At 55.4% G+C, this 17694-nt stretch overlaps 3 non-coding genes across 3 annotated transcripts; all 3 read right to left on the minus strand.

The window, feature by feature from the left end:
• Window positions 1-2717: 2717 nt before the first annotated feature.
• Window positions 2718-2799, minus strand: trnas-gcu (transfer RNA serine (anticodon GCU)). The gene has a single exon. It is a non-coding gene; the product is annotated as a tRNA-Ser (tRNA).
• Window positions 2800-6673: 3874 nt separating this feature from the next.
• trnas-gcu (transfer RNA serine (anticodon GCU)) lies at window positions 6674-6755 on the minus strand. Its single transcript has one exon. It is a non-coding gene; the product is annotated as a tRNA-Ser (tRNA).
• A 3876-nt stretch (window positions 6756-10631) lies between these two features.
• On the minus strand, window positions 10632-10713 carry trnas-gcu (transfer RNA serine (anticodon GCU)). Its single transcript has one exon. It is a non-coding gene; the product is annotated as a tRNA-Ser (tRNA).
• Between the last annotated feature and the right edge of the window lie 6981 nt (window positions 10714-17694).

The raw sequence follows: 17694 nt of genomic DNA on the forward strand, positions 1-17694 counted from the left end.
CAAACAGTAGTTCAGAGTACCCACCCTTTTTGGAGTCTTTGGAGGGTGTGCTGGAGAGCGTTCCCCCTGGAGACTCCCTCGTCCTGCTGGGGGACTTCAATGCTCACGTGGGTAACGACAATGAGACCTGGAAGGGCGTGATTGGGAGGAATGGCCCCCCCAATCTGAACCCGAGTGGTGTTCTGTTACTAGACTTCTGTGCTCGTCATGGATTGTCGATAACGAACACCATGTTCAAGCATTAGGGTGTCCATATGTGCACTTGGCACCAGGACACCCTAGGCCGCAGTTCGATGATCGACTTTGTAGTCGTGTCATCGGATTTGCGGCCGCATGTTTTGGACACTCGGGTGAAGAGAGGGGCGGAGCTGTCAACTGATCACCACCTGGTGGTGAGTTGGCTCCGATGGTGGGGGAAGATGCCGGTCCGACCCGGCAGACCCAAGCGTATTGTGAGGGTCTGCTGGGAACGCTTGGCAGAATCCCCTGTCAGAAAGAGTTTCAACTCCCACCTCCGGCAAAACTTCGCCCACGTACCTGGGGAGGCAGCGGACATTCAGTCTGAGAGGACCATGTTTCGTGCCTCCATTGTTGAGGCAGCCGATTGAAGCTGTGGACGCAAGGTTGTCGGTGCCTGTCGTGGCGGCAACCCCCGAACCCGCTGGTGGACACCGGCGGTAAGGGATGCTGTCAGGCTGAAGAAAGAGTCCTATCGGGCCTTTCTGGCCTGTGGTACTCCGGAGGCAGCTGACAGGTACCGACTGGCCAAGCAGAATACGGCTTCGGTGGTTGCCGAAGCCAAAACTCGGGCGTGGGAGGAGTTCGGTGAGGCCATGGAAAACGACTTCCAGACGGCTTCGAAGAAATTCTGGTCCACCATCCGTCGCCTCAGGCGAGGGAAGCAGTGCACCATCAACACTATTTATAGTGGAGATGGGGTGCTGCTGACCTCGACTCGGGACGTTGTGAGTCGGTGGGGAGAATACTTCGAAGACCTCCTCAATTCTACCGACACGCCTTCCATTGAGGAAGCAGAGCCTGAGGACTCCGTGGTGGACTCATCTATCTCAGGGGCTGGAGTAACCGAGGTGGTTAACAAGCTCCTCGGTGGCAAGGCCCCGGGGGTGGATGAGATCCGCCCGGAGTTCCTTAGGGCTCTGGATGTTGTGGGGCTGTCATGGTTGCCACGCCTCTACAACATTGCGTGGACATCGGGGACAGTGCCTCTGGATTGGCAGACCGGGGGGGTGGTCCCCCTTTTTAAGAAGGGGGACCGGAGGGTGTGTTCCAATTATAGAGGAATCACACTCCTCAGCCTCCCTGGTAAGGTCTACTCAGGGGTACAGGAGAGGAGGGTCCGTCGGGAGGTTGAATCTCAGATCCAAGAGGAGCAGTGTGGTTTTCGTCCTGGCCGTGGAACAGTGGACCAGCTCTACACTCTCTACAGCGTCCTTGAGGGTGCATGGGAGTTCGTCCAACCAGTCTACATGTGTTTGGTGGACTTGGAGAAGGCGTTCGACCGTGTCCCACGGGGAGTTCTGTGGAGCGTGCTCCGGGAGTACGGGGTACCGAGCCCCTTGATACGGGCAGTTGGGTCCCTGTACCACCGATGTCAGAGTTTGGTCCGCATTGCTGGCAATAAGTCGGATTCATTTCCAGTGAGGGTTGGACTCCGCCAATGCTGCCCTTTGTCGCCGATTCTGTTCATAACTTTTATGGACAGAATTTCTAGGCGCAGTCGAGGTGCTGAGGGGATCCGGTTTGGTGACCACAGTATTTCATCTCTGCTTTTCGCAGATGATGTGGTACTGTTGGCTTCCTCAGGCCGTGATCTCCAACTCTCACTGGAGCGGTTCGCAGCCGAGTATGAAGCGGTTGGGATGAAGATGAGCACCTCTGAATCTGAGACCATGGTTCTCAGTCGGAAAAGGGTGGAGTGCCCTCTCCAGGTCGGGGAGGAGATCCTGCCCCAAGTGGAGGAGTTTAAGTATCTTGGGGTCTTGTTTACGAGTGAGGGGAGGACGGAGCGAGAGATCGACAGGCGGATCGGTGCAGACTTCGCTGTGATGCGGACGCTGTATCGGTCTGTCGTGGTGAAGAGTGAGCTGAGCCAAAAGGCGAAGCTCTCGATTTCCCGGTCGATCTACGTTCCGACCCTCACCTATGGTCACGAGCTGTGGGTTGCGACCGAAAGAACAAGATCTCGGGTACAAGCGGCCGAAATGAGTTTCCTCCGCAGGGTGTCTGGGTCTCCCTTGGAGATCGGGTGAGAAGTTCGAACATCCGGGAGGGAATAAGTGTCGAGCCGCTGTTCCTCCACGTAGAGAGGAGCCAGATGAGGTGGCTGGGGCATCTCTTTAGTATGCCTCGTGGACGCCTCCCTGGGGAGGTGTTCCGGGCATGTCCCACCGGCAGGAGGCCCAGAGGATGACCCAGGACACGCTGGAGAGACTACGTCTCCCAGCTGGCCTGGGAACGCCTCGGCATCCCTCCGGCAGAGCTGAAAGATGTGGCTGGGGAGCGGGAAGTCTGGGCTTCCCTGCTGAAGCTGCTGCCTCCGCGACCCGACCCCGGATAAGCGGAGGATATTGGATGGATGGGTGGATGATTTAATTGGCTTTAGACAATTAAAAATCCCAGAGATACCTCAACATATCCTAAACAACAGGGTGAAACAACCTTCCCACAATATAACCAACTAAGAAAATGCAGCGATTTGATGAGGATGGGATTCGAACCCATGTGTGTAGAACACAATGGATTAGCAGTCCATCGCCTTAACCACTCGGCCACCTCATCAGTTCTTGTGGTTTTCCAAAGGACTGAAAAGTGTCTCTAAATTCAGAAGGCTTAGTAACCAAGATGAAGTTGGATATTTCTGTAAGTGTAGAAAGGTAGTATTGGGTTAAACTCTGTTTACTTGGACCAGGACTGTGTTTAGACTTTGGTTCCCTTTCAATTTAAAGACTGATTCTAATTTCTCAAAACCTTGCATGTTTCAAGAGAACCCTCCACATCCCCTGAGGGACGGGTTTGATTGAACACATGGACTGAAAATTAGCTCCCAGTCCAGATGGTGGCTGAGCATAATGACGATGCGGAAGTTTAAGTTTTTTGGAAGTCAAGAAATGCAACATTTCTGTCATATTCGGTTTGGTAGAGCAGGACTGCACTTAGACGTTGATTCTTTTAATATTTAGATACTGATTTAATTGAGCTGTCACCTTATCATGGTGGAGGGGTTTGCGTGTCCCAATGATCCTAGGAGCTAAGTAGTCGGGGGCTTTTTTGCCCCTGGTAGGGTCACCCTTGGCAACAGGTCCTAGGTGAGGGTCCAGACAAAGCATGGCTCACAAGAACCCCAATGATGACCACAATACATGGACCACGATTTCCTTTGCCCGGACGCGGGTCACCGGGGCCCCCCTCTGGAGCCAGGCCTGGAGGTGGGGCTCATTGGCGAGCGCCTGGTAGCCGGGCCTGCACCCACGGGGCTCAGCCCGAAGAGGCAACGTGGGTTCCCCCTCACATGGGCTCACCACCTGTGGGAGGGGCCAAAGGGGTTCGGTGCAATGCAAGTCGGGCAGCGGCAAGAGGCAGGGACCTTGGCGCTCTGATCCCCGGCTACAGAAACTAGCTCTTGGGACATGGAATGTCACCTCTCTGGCTGGGAAGGAGCCTGAGCTGGTGTGCGAGGCAGGGAAATTCTAAATAGATATAGTCGGGCTCACCTCCACACACAGCTTAGGTTCTGGTACCAGTCCTCTTGAGAGGGGTTGGACACTCTTCCACTCTGGAGTTGCCCAAGGTGAGAGACGCCGAGCAGGTGTGGGCATACTTATTGCCCCCCGGCTTGGCGCCTGTACACTGGGGTTCACCTCGGTAGACGAGAGGGTAGCCTCCCTCCGCCTCAAGGTGGGGGGACGGGTGCTGACTGTTGTTTGTGCTTATGCACCAAACAGTAGTTCAGAGTACCCACCCTTTTTGGAGTCTTTGGAGGGTGTGCTGGAGAGCGTTCCCCCTGGAGACTCCCTCGTCCTGCTGGGGGACTTCAATGCTCACGTGGGTAACGACAATGACACCCGGAAGGGCGTGATTGGGAGGAATGGCCCCCCCAATCTGAACCCGAGTGGTGTTCTGTTACTAGACTTCTGTGCTCGTCATGGATTGTCGATAACGAACACCATGTTCAAGCATTAGGGTGTCCATATGTGCACTTGGCACCAGGACACCCTAGGCCGCAGTTCGATGATCGACTTTGTAGTCGTGTCATCGGATTTGCGGCCGCATGTTTTGGACACTCGGGTGAAGAGAGGGGTGGAGCTGTCAACTGATCACCACCTGGTGGTGAGTTGGCTCCGATGGTGGGGGAAGATGCCGGTCCGACCCGGCAGACCCAAGCGTATTGTGAGGGTCTGCTGGGAACGCTTGGCAGAATCCCTTGTCAGAAAGAGTTTCAACTCCCACCTCCGGCAGAACTTCGCCCACGTACCGGGGGAGGCAGCGGACATTCAGTCTGAGAGGACCATGTTTCGTGCCTCCATTGTTGAGGCAGCCGATCGAAGCTGTGGACGCAAGGTTGTCGGTGCCTGTCGTGGCGGCAACCCCCGAACCCGCTGGTGGACACCGGCGGTAAGGGATGCTGTCAGGCTGAAGAAAGAGTCCTATCGGGCCTTTCTGGCCTGTGGTACTCCGGAGGCAGCTGACAGGTACCGACTGGCCAAGCAGAATACGGCTTCGGTGGTTGCCGAAGCAAAAACTCAGGCGTGGGAGGAGTTCGGTGAGGCCATGGAAAACGACTTCCAGACGGCTTCGAAGAAATTCTGGTCCACCATCCGTCGCCTCAGGAGAGGGAACCAATGCACCATCAACACTATTTATAGTGGAGATGGGGTGCTGCTGACCTCGACTCGGGACGTTGTGAGTCGGTGGGGAGAATACTTCGAAGTGCTCCTCAATTCTACCGACACGCCTTCCATTGAGGAAGCAGAGCCTGAGGACTCCGTGGTGGACTCATCTATCTCAGGGGCTGAAGTAACCGAGGTGGTTAACAAGCTCCTCGGTGGCAAGGCCCCGGGGGTGGATGAGATCCGCCCGGAGTTCCTTAGGGCTCTGGATGTTGTGGGGCTGTCATGGTTGCCACGCCTCTACAACATTGCGTGGACATCGGGGACAGTGCCTCTGGATTGGCAGACCGGGGGGGTGGTCCCCCTTTTTAAGAAGGGGGACCGGAGGGTGTGTTCCAATTATAGAGGAATCACACTCCTCAGCCTCCCTGGTAAGGTCTACTCAGGGGTACAGGAGAGGAGGGTCCGTCGGGAGGTTGAATCTCACATCCAAGAGGAGCAGTGTGGTTTTCGTCCTGGCCGTGGAACAGTGGACCAGCTCTACACTCTCTACAGCGTCCTTGAGGGTGCATGGGAGTTCGTCCAACCAGTCTACATGTGTTTGGTGGACTTGGAGAAGGCGTTCGACCGTGTCCCACGGGGAGTTCTGTGGAGCGTGCTCCGGGAGTACGGGGTACCGAGCCCCTTGATACGGGCAGTTGGGTCCCTGTACCACCGATGTCAGAGTTTGGTCCGCATTGCTGGCAATAAGTCGGATTCATTTCCAGTGAGGGTTGGACTCCGCCAATGCTGCCCTTTGTCGCCGATTCTGTTCATAACTTTTATGGACAGAATTTCTAGGCGCAGTCGAGGTGCTGAGGGGATCCGGTTTGGTGACCACAGTATTTCATCTCTGCTTTTCGCAGATGATGTGGTACTGTTGGCTTCCTCAGGCCGTGATCTCCAACTCTCACTGGAGCGGTTCGCAGCCGAGTATGAAGCGGTTGGGATGAAGATGAGCACCTCTGAATCTGAGACCATGGTTCTCAGTCGGAAAAGGGTGGAGTGCCCTCTCCAGGTCGGGGAGGAGATCCTGCCCCAAGTGGAGGAGTTTAAGTATCTTGGGGTCTTGTTTACGAATGAGGGGAGGACGGAGCGAGAGATCGACAGGCGGATCAGTGCAGACTCCGCTGTGATGCGGACGCTGTATCGGTCTGTCGTGGTGAAGAGTGAGCTGAGCCAAAAGGCGAAGCTCTCGATTTCCCGGTCGATCTACGTTCCGACCCTCACCTATGGTCACGAGCTGTGGGTTGCGACCGAAAGAACAAGATCTCGGGTACAAGCGGCCGAAATGAGTTTCCTCCGCAGGGTGTCTGGGCTCTCCCTTAGAGATAGGGTAAGAAGTTCGAACATCCGGGAGGGACTCAGTGTCGAGCCGCTGTTCCTCCACATAGAGAGGAGCCAGATGAGGTGGCTGGGGCATCTCTTTAGTATGCCTCGTGGACGCCTCCCTGGGGAGGTGTTCCGGGCATGTCCCACCGGCAGGAGGCCCAGAGGATGACCCAGGACACGCTGGAGAGACTACGTCTCCCAGCTGGCCTGGGAACGCCTCGGCATCCCTCCGGCAGAGCTGAAAGATGTGGCTGGGGAGCGGGAAGTCTGGGCTTCCCTGCTGAAGCTGCTGCCTCCGCGACCCGACCCCGGATAAGCGGAGGATATTGGATGGATGGGTGGATGATTTAATTGGCTTTAGACAATTAAAAATCCCAGAGATACCTCAACATATCCTAAACAACAGGGTGAAACAACCTTCCCACAATATAACCAACTAAGAAAATGCAGCGATTCGATGAGGATGGGATTCGAACCCATGTGTGTAGAACACAATGGATTAGCAGTCCATCGCCTTAACCACTCGGCCACCTCATCAGTTCTTGTGGTTTTCCAAAGGACTGAAAAGTGTCTCTAAATTCAGAAGGCTTAGTAACCAAGATGAAGTTGGATATTTCTGTAAGTGTAGAAAGGTAGTATTGGGTTAAACTCTGTTTACTTGGACCAGGACTGTGTTTAGACTTTGGTTCCCTTTCAATTTAAAGACTGATTCTAATTTCTCAAAACCTTGCATGTTTCAAGAGAACCCTCCACATCCCCTGAGGGACGGGTTTAATTGAACACATGGACTGAAAAGTAGCTCCCAGTCCAGATGGTGGCTGAGCATAATGACGATGCGGAAGTTTAAGTTTTTTGGAAGTCAAGAAATGCAACATTTCTGTCATATTCGGTTTGGTAGAGCAGGACTGCACTTAGACGTTGATTCTTTTAATATTTAGACACTGATTTAATTGAGCTGTCACCTTATCATGGTGGAGGGGTTTGCGTGTCCCAATGATCCTAGGAGCTAAGTTGTCGGGGGCTTTTTTGCCCCTGGTAGGGTCACCCTTGGCAAACAGGTCCTAGGTGAGGGTCCAGACAAAGCATGGCTCACAAGAACCCCAATGATGACCACAATACATGGACCACGATTTCCTTTGCCCGGACGCGGGTCACCGGGGCCCCCCTCTGGAGCCAGGCCTGGAGGTGGGGCTCATTGGCGAGCGCCTGGTAGCCGGGCCTGCACCCACGGGGCTCAGCCCGAAGAGGCAACGTGGGTTCCCCCTCACATGGGCTCACCACCTGGGGGAGGGGCAAAAGGGGTTCGGTGCAATGCAAGTCGGGCAGCGGAAAGAGGCAGGGACCTTGGCGCTCTGATCCCCGGCTACAGAAACTAGCTCTTGGGACATGGAATGTCACCTCTCTGGCTGGGAAGGAGCCTGAGCTGGTGTGCGAGGCAGGGAAATTCTGACTAGATATAGTCGGGCTCACCTCCACACACAGCTTAGGCTCTGGTACCAGTCCTCTTGAGAGGGGTTGGACACTCTTCCACTCTGGAGTTGCCCAAGGTGAGAGACGCCGAGCAGGTGTGGGCATAATTATTGCCCCCCGGCTTGGCGCCTGTACACTGGGGTTCACCTCGGTAGACGAGAGGGTAGCCTCCCTCCGCCTCAAGGTGGGGGGACGGGTGCTGACTGTTGTTTGTGCTTATGCACCAAACAGTAGTTCAGAGTACCCACCCTTTTTGGAGTCTTTGGAGGGTGTGCTGGAGAGCGTTCCCCCTGGAGACTCCCTCGTCCTGCTGGGGGACTTCAATGCTCACGTGGGTAACGACAATGAGACCCGGAAGGGCGTGATTGGGAGGAATGGCCCCCCCAATCTGAACCCGAGTGGTGTTCTGTTACTAGACTTCTGTGCTCGTCATGGATTGTCGATAACGAACACCATGTTCAAGCATTAGGGTGTCCATATGTGCACTTGGCACCAGGACACCCTAGGCCGCAGTTCGATGATCGACTTTGTAGTCGTGTCATCGGATTTGCGGCCGCATGTTTTGGACACTCGGGTGAAGAGAGGGGCGGAGCTGTCAACTGATCACCACCTGGTGGTGAGTTGGCTCCGATGGTGGGGGAAGATGCCGGTCCGACCCGGCAGACCCAAGCGTATTGTGAGGGTCTGCTGGGAACGCTTGGCAGAATCCCCTGTCAGAAAGAGTTTCAACTCCCACCTCCGGCAGAACTTCGCCCACGTGCCGGGGGAGGCAGCGGACATTCAGTCTGAGAGGACCATGTTTCGTGCCTCCATTGTTGAGGCAGCCGATCGAAGCTGTGGACGCAAGGTTGTCGATGCCTGTCGTGGCGGCAACCCCCGAACCCGCTGGTGTACACCGGCGGTAAGGGATGCTGTCATGCTGAAGAAAGAGTCCTATCGGGCCTTTCTGGCCTGTGGGACTCCGGAGGCAGCTGACAGGTACCGACTGGACAAGCAGAATACGGCTTCGGTGGTTGCCGAAGCAAAAACTCGGGCGTGGGAGGAGTTCGTTGAGGCCATGGAAAACGACTTCCAGACGGCTTCGAAGAAATTCTGGTCCACCATCCGTCGTCTCAGGAGAGGGAAGCAGTGCACCATCAACACTATTTATAGTGGAGATGGGGTGCTGCTGACCTCGACTCGGGACGTTGTGAGTCGGTGGGGAGAATACTTCGAAGACCTGTCTCAATTCTACCGACACGCCTTCCATTGAGGAAGCAGAGCCTGAGGACTCCGTGGTGGACTCATCTATCTCAGGGGCTGAAGTAACCGAGGTGGTTAACAAGCTCCTCGGTGGCAAGGCCCCGGGGGTGGATGAGATCCGCCCGGAGTTCCTTAGGGCTCTGGATGTTGTGGGGCTGTCATGGTTGCCACGCCTCTACAACATTGCGTGGACATCGGGGACAGTGCTTCTGGATTGGCAGACCGGGGGGGTGGTCCCCCTTTTTAAGAAGGGGGACCGGAGGGTGTGTTCCAATTATAGAGGAATCACACTCCTCAGCCTCCCTGGTAAGGTCTACTCAGGGGTACAGGAGAGGAGGGTCCGTCGGGAGGTTGAATCTCAGATCCAAGAGGAGCAGTGTGGTTTTCGTCCTGGCCGTGGAACAGTGGACCAGCTCTACACTCTCTACAGCGTCCTTGAGGGTGCATGGGAGTTCGTCCAACCAGTCTACATGTGTTTTGTGGACTTGGAGAAGGCGTTCGACCGTGTCCCACGGGGAGTTCTGTGGAGCGTGCTCCGGGAGTACGGGGTACCGAGCCCCTTGATACGGGCAGTTGGGTCCCTGTACCACCGATGTCAGAGTTTGGTCCGCATTGCTGGCAATAAGTCGGATTCATTTCCAGTGAGGGTTGGACTCCGCCAATGCTGCCCTTTGTCGCCGATTCTGTTCATAACTTTTATGGACAGAATTTCTAGGCGCAGTCGAGGTGCTGAGGGGATCCGGTTTGGTGACCACAGTATTTCATCTCTGCTTTTCGCAGATGATGTGGTACTGTTGGCTTCCTCAGGCCGTGATCTCCAACTCTCACTGGAGCGGTTCGCAGCCGAGTGTGAAGCGGTTGGGATGAAGATGAGCACCTCTGAATCTGAGACCATGGTTCTCAGTCGGAAAAGGGTGGAGTGCCCTCTCCAGGTCGGGGAGGAGATCCTGCCCCAAGTGGAGGAGTTTAAGTATCTTGGGGTCTTGTTTACGAGTGAGGGGAGGACGGAGCGAGAGATCGACAGGCGGATCGGTGCAGCCTCCGCTGTGATGCGGACGCTGTATCGGTCTGTCGTGGTGAAGAGTGAGCTGAGCAAAAAGGCGAAGCTCTCGATTTACCGGTCGATCTACGTTCCGACCCTCACCTATGGTCACGAGCTGTGGGTCGCGACCGAAAGAACAAGATCTCGGGTACAAGCGGCCGAAATGAGTTTCCTCCGCAGGGTGTCTGGGCTCTCCCTTAGAGATAGGCTGAGAAGTTCGGACATCCGGGAGGGACTCAGTGTCGAGCCGCTGTTCCTCCACGTAGAGAGGAGCCAGATGAGGTGGCTGGGGCATCTCTTTAGGATGCCTCGTGGACGCCTCCCTGGGGAGGTGTTCCGGGCATGTCCCACCGGCAGGAGGCCCAGAGGACGACCCAGGACACGCTGGAGAGACTACGTCTCCCAGCTGGCCTGGGAACGCCTCCGCATCCCTCCTGCAGAGCTGAAAGATGTGGCTGGGGAGCGGGAAGTCTGGGCTTCCCCGCTGAAGCTGCTGCCTCCGCGACCCGACCCCGGATAAGCGGAGGATATTGGATGGATGGGTGGATGATTTAATTGGCTTTAGACAATTAAAAATCCCAGAGATACCTCAACATATCCTAAACAACAGGGTGAAACAACCTTCCCACAATATAACCAACTAAGAAAATGCAGGGATTCGATGAGGATGGGATTCGAACCCATGGGTGTAGAACACAATGGATTAGCAGTCCATCGCCTTAACCACTCGGCCACCTCATCAGTTCTTGTGGTTTTCCAAAGGACTGAAAAGTGTCTCTAAATTCAGAAGGCTTAGTAACCAAGATGAAGTTGGATATTTCTGTAAGTGTAGAAAGGTAGTATTGGGTTAAACTCTGTTTACTTGGACCAGGACTGTGTTTAGACTTTGGTTCCCTTTCAATTTAAAGACTGATTCTAATTTCTCAAAACCTTGCATGTTTCAAGAGAACCCTCCACATCCCCTGAGGGACGGGTTTAATTGAACACATGGACTGAAAAGTAGCTCCCAGTCCAGATGGTGGCTGAGCATAATGACGATGCGGAAGTTTAAGTTTTTTGGAAGTCAAGAAATGCAACATTTCTGTCATATTCGGTTTGGTAGAGCAGGACTGCACTTAGACGTTGATTCTTTTAATATTTAGATACTGATTTAATTGAGCTGTCACCTTATCATGGTGGAGGGGTTTGCGTGTCCCAATGATCCTAGGAGCTAAGTTGTCGGGGGCTTTTTTGCCCCTGGTATTGTCACCCTTGGCAAACAGGTCCTAGGTGAGGGTCCAGACAAAGCATGGCTCACAAGAACCCCAATGATGACCACAATACATGGACCACGATTTCCCTTGCCCGGACGCGGGTCACCGGGGCCCCCCTCTGGAGCCAGGCCTGGAGGTGGGGCTCATTGGCGAGCGCCTGGTGGCCGGGCCTGCACCCACGGGGCTCAGCCCGAAGAGGCAACGTGGGTTCCCCCTCACATGGGCTCACCACCTGGGGGAGGGGCCAAAGGGGTTCGGTGCAATGCAAGTCGGGCAGCGGAAAGAGGCAGGGACCTTGGCGCTCTGATCCCCGGCTACAGAAACTAGCTCTTGGGACATGGAATGTCACCTCTCTGGCTGGGAAGGAGCCTGAGCTGGTGTGCGAGGCAGGGAAATTCTGACTAGATATAGTCGGGCTCACCTCCACACACAGCTTAGGCTCTGGTACCAGTCCTCTTGAGAGGGGTTGGACACTCTTCCACTCTGGAGTTGCCCAAGGTGAGAGACGCCGAGCAGGTGTGGGCATACTTATTGCCCCCCGGCTTGGCGCCTGTACACTGGGGTTCACCTCGGTAGACGAGAGGGTAGCCTCCCTCCGCCTCAAGGTGGGGGGACGGGTGCTGACTGTTGTTTGTGCTTATGCACCAAACAGTAGTTCAGAGTACCCACCCTTTTTGGAGTCTTTGGAGGGTGTGCTGGAGAGCGTTCCCCCTGGAGACTCCCTCGTCCTGCTGGGGGACTTCAATGCTCACGTGGGTAACGACAATGAGACCCGGAAGGGCGTGATTGGGAGGAATGGCCCCCCCAATCTGAACCCGAGTGGTGTTCTGTTACTAGACTTCTGTGCTCGTCATGGATTGTCGATAACGAACACCATGTTCAAGCATTAGGGTGTCCATATGTGCACTTGGCACCAGGACACCCTAGGCCGCAGTTCGATGATCGACTTTGTAGTCGTGTCATCGGATTTGCGGCCGCATGTTTTGGACACTCGGGTGAAGAGAGGGGCGGAGCTGTCAACTGATCACCACCTGGTGGTGAGTTGGCTCCGATGGTGGGGGAAGATGCCGGTCCGACCCGGCAGACCCAAGCGTATTGTGAGGGTCTGCTGGGAACGCTTGGCAGAATCCCCTGTCAGAAAGAGTTTCAACTCCCACCTCCGGCAGAACTTCGCCCACGTGCCGGGGGAGGCAGCAGACATTCAGTCTGAGAGGACCATGTTTCGTGCCTCCATTGTTGAGGCAGCCGATCGAAGCTGTGGACGCAAGGTTGTCGATGCCTGTCGTGGCGGCAACCCCCGAACCCGCTGGTGTACACCGGCGGTAAGGGATGCTGTCATGCTGAAGAAAGAGTCCTATCGGGCCTTTCTGGCCTGTGGGACTCCGGAGGCAGCTGACAGGTACCGACTGGACAAGCAGAATACGGCTTCGGTGGTTGCCGAAGCAAAAACTCGGGCGTGGGAGGAGTTCGTTGAGGCCATGGAAAACGACTTCCAGACGGCTTCGAAGAAATTCTGGTCCACCATCCGTCGTCTCAGGAGAGGGAAGCAGTGCACCATCAACACTATTTATAGTGGAGATGGGGTGCTGCTGACCTCGACTCGGGACGTTGTGAGTCGGTGGGGAGAATACTTCGAAGACCTGTCTCAATTCTACCGACACGCCTTCCATTGAGGAAGCAGAGCCTGAGGACTCCGTGGTGGACTCATCTATCTCAGGGGCTGAAGTAACCGAGGTGGTTAACAAGCTCCTCGGTGGCAAGGCCCCGGGGGTGGATGAGATCCGCCCAGAGTTCCTTAGGGCTCTGGATGTTGTGGGGCTGTCATGGTTGCCACGCCTCTACAACATTGCGTGGACATCGGGGACAGTGCCTCTGGATTGGCAGACCGGGGGGGTGGTCCCCCTTTTTAAGAAGGGGGACCGGAGGGTGTGTTCCAATTATAGAGGAATCACACTCCTCAGCCTCCCTGGTAAGGTCTACTCAGGGGTACAGGAGAGGAGGGTCCGTCGGGAGGTTGAATCTCAGATCCAAGAGGAGCAGTGTGGTTTTCGTCCTGGCCGTGGAACAGTGGACCAGCTCTACACTCTCTACAGCGTCCTTGAGGGTGCATGGGAGTTCGTCCAACCAGTCTACATGTGTTTTGTGGACTTGGAGAAGGCGTTCGACCGTGTCCCACGGGGAGTTCTGTGGAGCGTGCTCCGGGAGTACGGGGTACCGAGCCCCTTGATACGGGCAGTTGGGTCCCTGTACCACCGATGTCAGAGTTTGGTCCGCATTGCTGGCAATAAGTCGGATTCATTTCCAGTGAGGGTTGGACTCCGCCAATGCTGCCCTTTGTCGCCGATTCTGTTCATAACTTTTATGGACAGAATTTCTAGGCGCAGTCGAGGTGATGAGGGGATCCGGTTTGGTGACCACAGTATTTCATCTCTGCTTTTCGCAGATGATGTGGTACTGTTGGCTTCCTCAGGCCTTGATCTCCAACTCTCACTGGAGCGGTTCGCAGCCAAGTGTGAAGCGGTTGGGATGAAGATGAGCACCTCTGAATCTGAGACCATGGTTCTCAGTCGGAAAAGGGTGGAGTGCCCTCTCCAGGTCGGGGAGGAGATCCTGCCCCAAGTGGAGGAGTTTAAGTATCTTGGGGTCTTGTTTACGAGTGAGGGGAGGACGGAGCGAGAGATCGACAGGCGGATCGGTGCAGACTCCGCTGTGATGCGGACGCTGTATCGGTCTGTCGTGGTGAAGAGTGAGCTGAGCCAAAAGGCGAAGCTCTCGATTTACCGGTCGATCTACGTTCCGACCCTCACCTATGGTCACGAGCTGTGGGTCGCGACCGAAAGAACAAGATCTCGGGTACAAGCGGCCGAAATGAGTTTCCTCCGCAGGGGGTCTGGGCTCTCCCTTAGAGATAGGGTGAGAAGTTCGAACATCCGGGAGGGACTCAGTGTCGAGCCGCTGTTCCTCCACGTAGAGAGGAGCCAGATGAGGTGGCTGGGGCATCTCTTTAGGATGCCTCGTGGACGCCTCCCTGGGGAGGTGTTCCGGGCATGTCCCACCGGCAGGAGGCCCAGAGGACGACCCAGGACACGCTGGAGAGACTACGTCTCCCAGCTGGCATGGGAACGCCTCGGCATCCCTCCGGCAGAGCTGAAAGATGTGGCTGGGGAGCGGGAAGTCTGGGGTTCCCTGCTAAAGCTGCTGCCTCCGCGACCCGACCCCGGATAAGCGGAGGATATTGGATGGGATTCTAACCCATGGGTGTAGAACACAATGGATTAGCAGTCCATCGCCTTAACCACTCGGCCACCTCATCAGTTCTTGTGGTTTTCCATAGGACTGAAAAGTGTCTCTAAATTCAGAAGGCTTAGTAACCAAGATGAAGTTGGATATTTTTGTAAGTGTAGAAAGGTAGTATTGGGTTAAACTCTGTTTACTTGGACCAGGACTGTGTTTAGACTTTGGTTCCCTTTCAATTTAAAGACTGATTCTAATTTCTCAAAACCTTGCATGTTTCAAGAGAACCCTCCACATCCCCTGAGGGACGGGTTTGATTGAACACATGGACTGAAAAGTAGCTCCCAGTCCAGATGGTGGCTGAGCATAATGACGATGCGGAAGTTTAAGTTTTTTGGAAGTCAAGAAATGCAACATTTCTGTCATATTCGGTTTGGTAGAGCAGGACTGCACTTAGACGTTGATTCTTTTAATATTTAGATACTGATTTAATTGAGCTGTCACCTTATCATGGTGGAAGGGTTTGCGTGTCCCAATGATCCTAGGAGCTAAGTTGTCGGGGGCTTTTTTGCCCCTGGTATTGTCACCCTTGGCACACAGGTCCTAGGTGAGGGTCCAGACAAAGCATGGCTCACAAGAACCCCAATGATGACCACAATACATGGACCACGATTTCCCTTGCCCGGACGCGGGTCACCGGGGCCCCCCTCTGGAGCCAGGCCTGGAGGTGGGGCTCATTGGCGAGCGCCTGGTGGCCGGGCCTGCACCCACGGGGCTCAGCCCGAAGAGGCAACGTGGGTTCCCCCTCACATGGGCTCACCACCTGGGGGAGGGGCCAAAGGGGTTCGGTGCAATGCAAGTCGGGCAGCGGAAAGAGGCAGGGACCTTGGCGCTCTGATCCCCGGCTACAGAAACTAGCTCTTGGGACATGGAATGTCACCTCTCTGGCTGGGAAGGAGCCTGAGCTGGTGTGCGAGGCAGGGAAATTCTGACTAGATATAGTCGGGCACACCTCCACACACAGCTTAGGCTCTGGTACCAATCCTCTTGAGAGGGGTTGGACACTCTTCCACTCTGGAGTTGCCCAAGGTGAGAGACGCCGAGCAGGTGTGGGCATACTTATTGCCCCCCGGCTTGGCGCCTGTACACTGGGGTTCACCTCGGTAGACGAGAGGGTAGCCTCCTTCCGCCTCAAGGTGGGGGGACGGGTGCTGACTGTTGTTTGTGCTTATGCACCAAACAGTAGTTCAGAGTACCCACCCTTTTTGGAGTCTTTGGAGGGTGTGCTGGAGACCGTTCCCCCTGGAGACTCCCTCGTCCTGCTGGGGGACTTCAATGCTCACGTGGGTAACGACAATGAGACCTGGAAGGGCGTGATTGGGAGGAATGGCCCCCCCAATCTGAACCCGAGTGGTGTTCTGTTACTAGACTTCTGTGCTCGTCATGGATTGTCGATAACGAACACCATGTTCAAGCATTAGGGTGTCCATATGTGCACTTGGCACCAGGACACCCTAGGCCGCAGTTCGATGATCGACTTTGTAGTCGTGTCATCGGATTTGCGGCCGCATGTTTTGGACACTCGGGTGAAGAGAGGGGCGGAGCTGTCAACTGATCACCACCTGGTGGTGAGTTGGCTCCGATGGTGGGGGAAGATGCCGGTCCGACCCGGCAGACCCAAGCGTATTGTGAGGGTCTGCTGGGAACGCTTGGCAGAATCCCCTGTCAGAAAGAGTTTCAACTCCCACCTCCGGCAGAACTTCGCCCACGTACCGGGGGAGGCAGCGGACATTCAGTCTGAGAGGACCATGTTTCGTGCCTCCATTGTTGAGGCAGCCGATTGAAGCTGTGGACGCAAGGTTGTCGGTGCCTGTCGTGGCGGCAACCCCCGAACCCGCTGGTGGACACCGGCGGTAAGGGATGCTGTCAGGCTGAAGAAAGAGTCCTATCGGGCCTTTCTGGCCTGTGGTACTCCGGAGGCAGCTGACAGGTACCGACTGGCCAAGCAGAATACGGCTTCGGTGGTTGCCGAAGCAAAAACTCGGGCGTGGGAGGAGTTCGGTGAGGCCATGGAAAACGACTTCCAGACGTCTTCGAAGAAATTCTGGTCCACCATCCGTTGTCTCAGGAGAGGGAAGCAGTGCACCATCAACACTATTTATAGTGGAGATGGGGTGCTGCTGACCTCGACTCGGGACGTTGTGAGTCGGTGGGGAGAATACTTCGAAGATCCTCAATTCTACCGACACGCCTTCCATTGAGGAAGCAGAGCCTGAGGACTCGGTGGTGGACTCATCTATCTCAGGGGCTGAAGTAACCGAGGTGGTTAACAAGCTCCTCGGTGGCAAGGCCCCGGGGGTGGATGAGATCCGCCCGGAGTTCCTTAGGGCTCTGGATGTTGTGGGGCTGTCATGGTTGCCACGCCTCTACAACATTGCGTGGACATCGGGGACAGTGCCTCTGGATTGGCAGACCGGGGGGGTGGTCCCCCTTTTTAAGAAGGGGGACCGGAGGGTGTGTTCCAATTATAGAGGAATCACACTCCTCAGCCTCCCTGGTAAGGTCTACTCAGGGGTACAGGAGAGGAGGGTCCGTCGGGAGGTTGAATCTCAGATCCAAGAGGAGCAGTGTGGTTTTCGTCCTGGCCGTGGAACAGTGGACCAGCTCTACACTCTCTACAGCGTCCTTGAGGGTGCATGGGAGTTCGTCCAACCAGTCTACATGTGTTTTGTGGACTTGGAGAAGGCGTTCGACCGTGTCCCACGGGGAGTTCTGTGGAGCGTGCTCCGGGAGTACGGGGTACTGAGCCCCTTGATACGGGCAGTTGGGTCCCTGTACCACCGATGTCAGAGTTTGGTCCGCATTGCTGGCAATAAGTCGGATTCATTTCCAGTGAGGGTTGGACTCCGCCAATGCTGCCCTTTGTCGCCGATTCTGTTCATAACTTTTATGGACAGAATTTCTAGGCGCAGTCGAGGTGCTGATGGGATCCGGTTTGGTGACCACAGTATTTCATCTCTGCTTTTCGCAGATGATGTGGTACTGTTGGCTTCCTCAGGCCGTGATCTCCAACTCTCACTGGAGCGGTTCGCAGCCGAGTGTGAAGCGGTTGGGATGAAGATGAGCACCTCTGAATCTGAGACCATGGTTCTCAGTCGGAAAAGGGTGGAGTGCCCTCTCCAGCTCGGGGAGGAGATCCTGCCCCAAGTGGAGGAGTTTAAGTATCTTGGGGTCT

The sequence above is a fragment of the Idiotropiscis lumnitzeri genome, chromosome 9 (assembly GCF_059441095.1).
Source record: "Idiotropiscis lumnitzeri isolate Australia: NSW breed Sydney's pygmy pipehorse chromosome 9, RoL_Ilum_1.0, whole genome shotgun sequence".
In the NCBI taxonomy this organism is placed as follows: Eukaryota; Metazoa; Chordata; class Actinopteri; order Syngnathiformes; family Syngnathidae; genus Idiotropiscis; species Idiotropiscis lumnitzeri.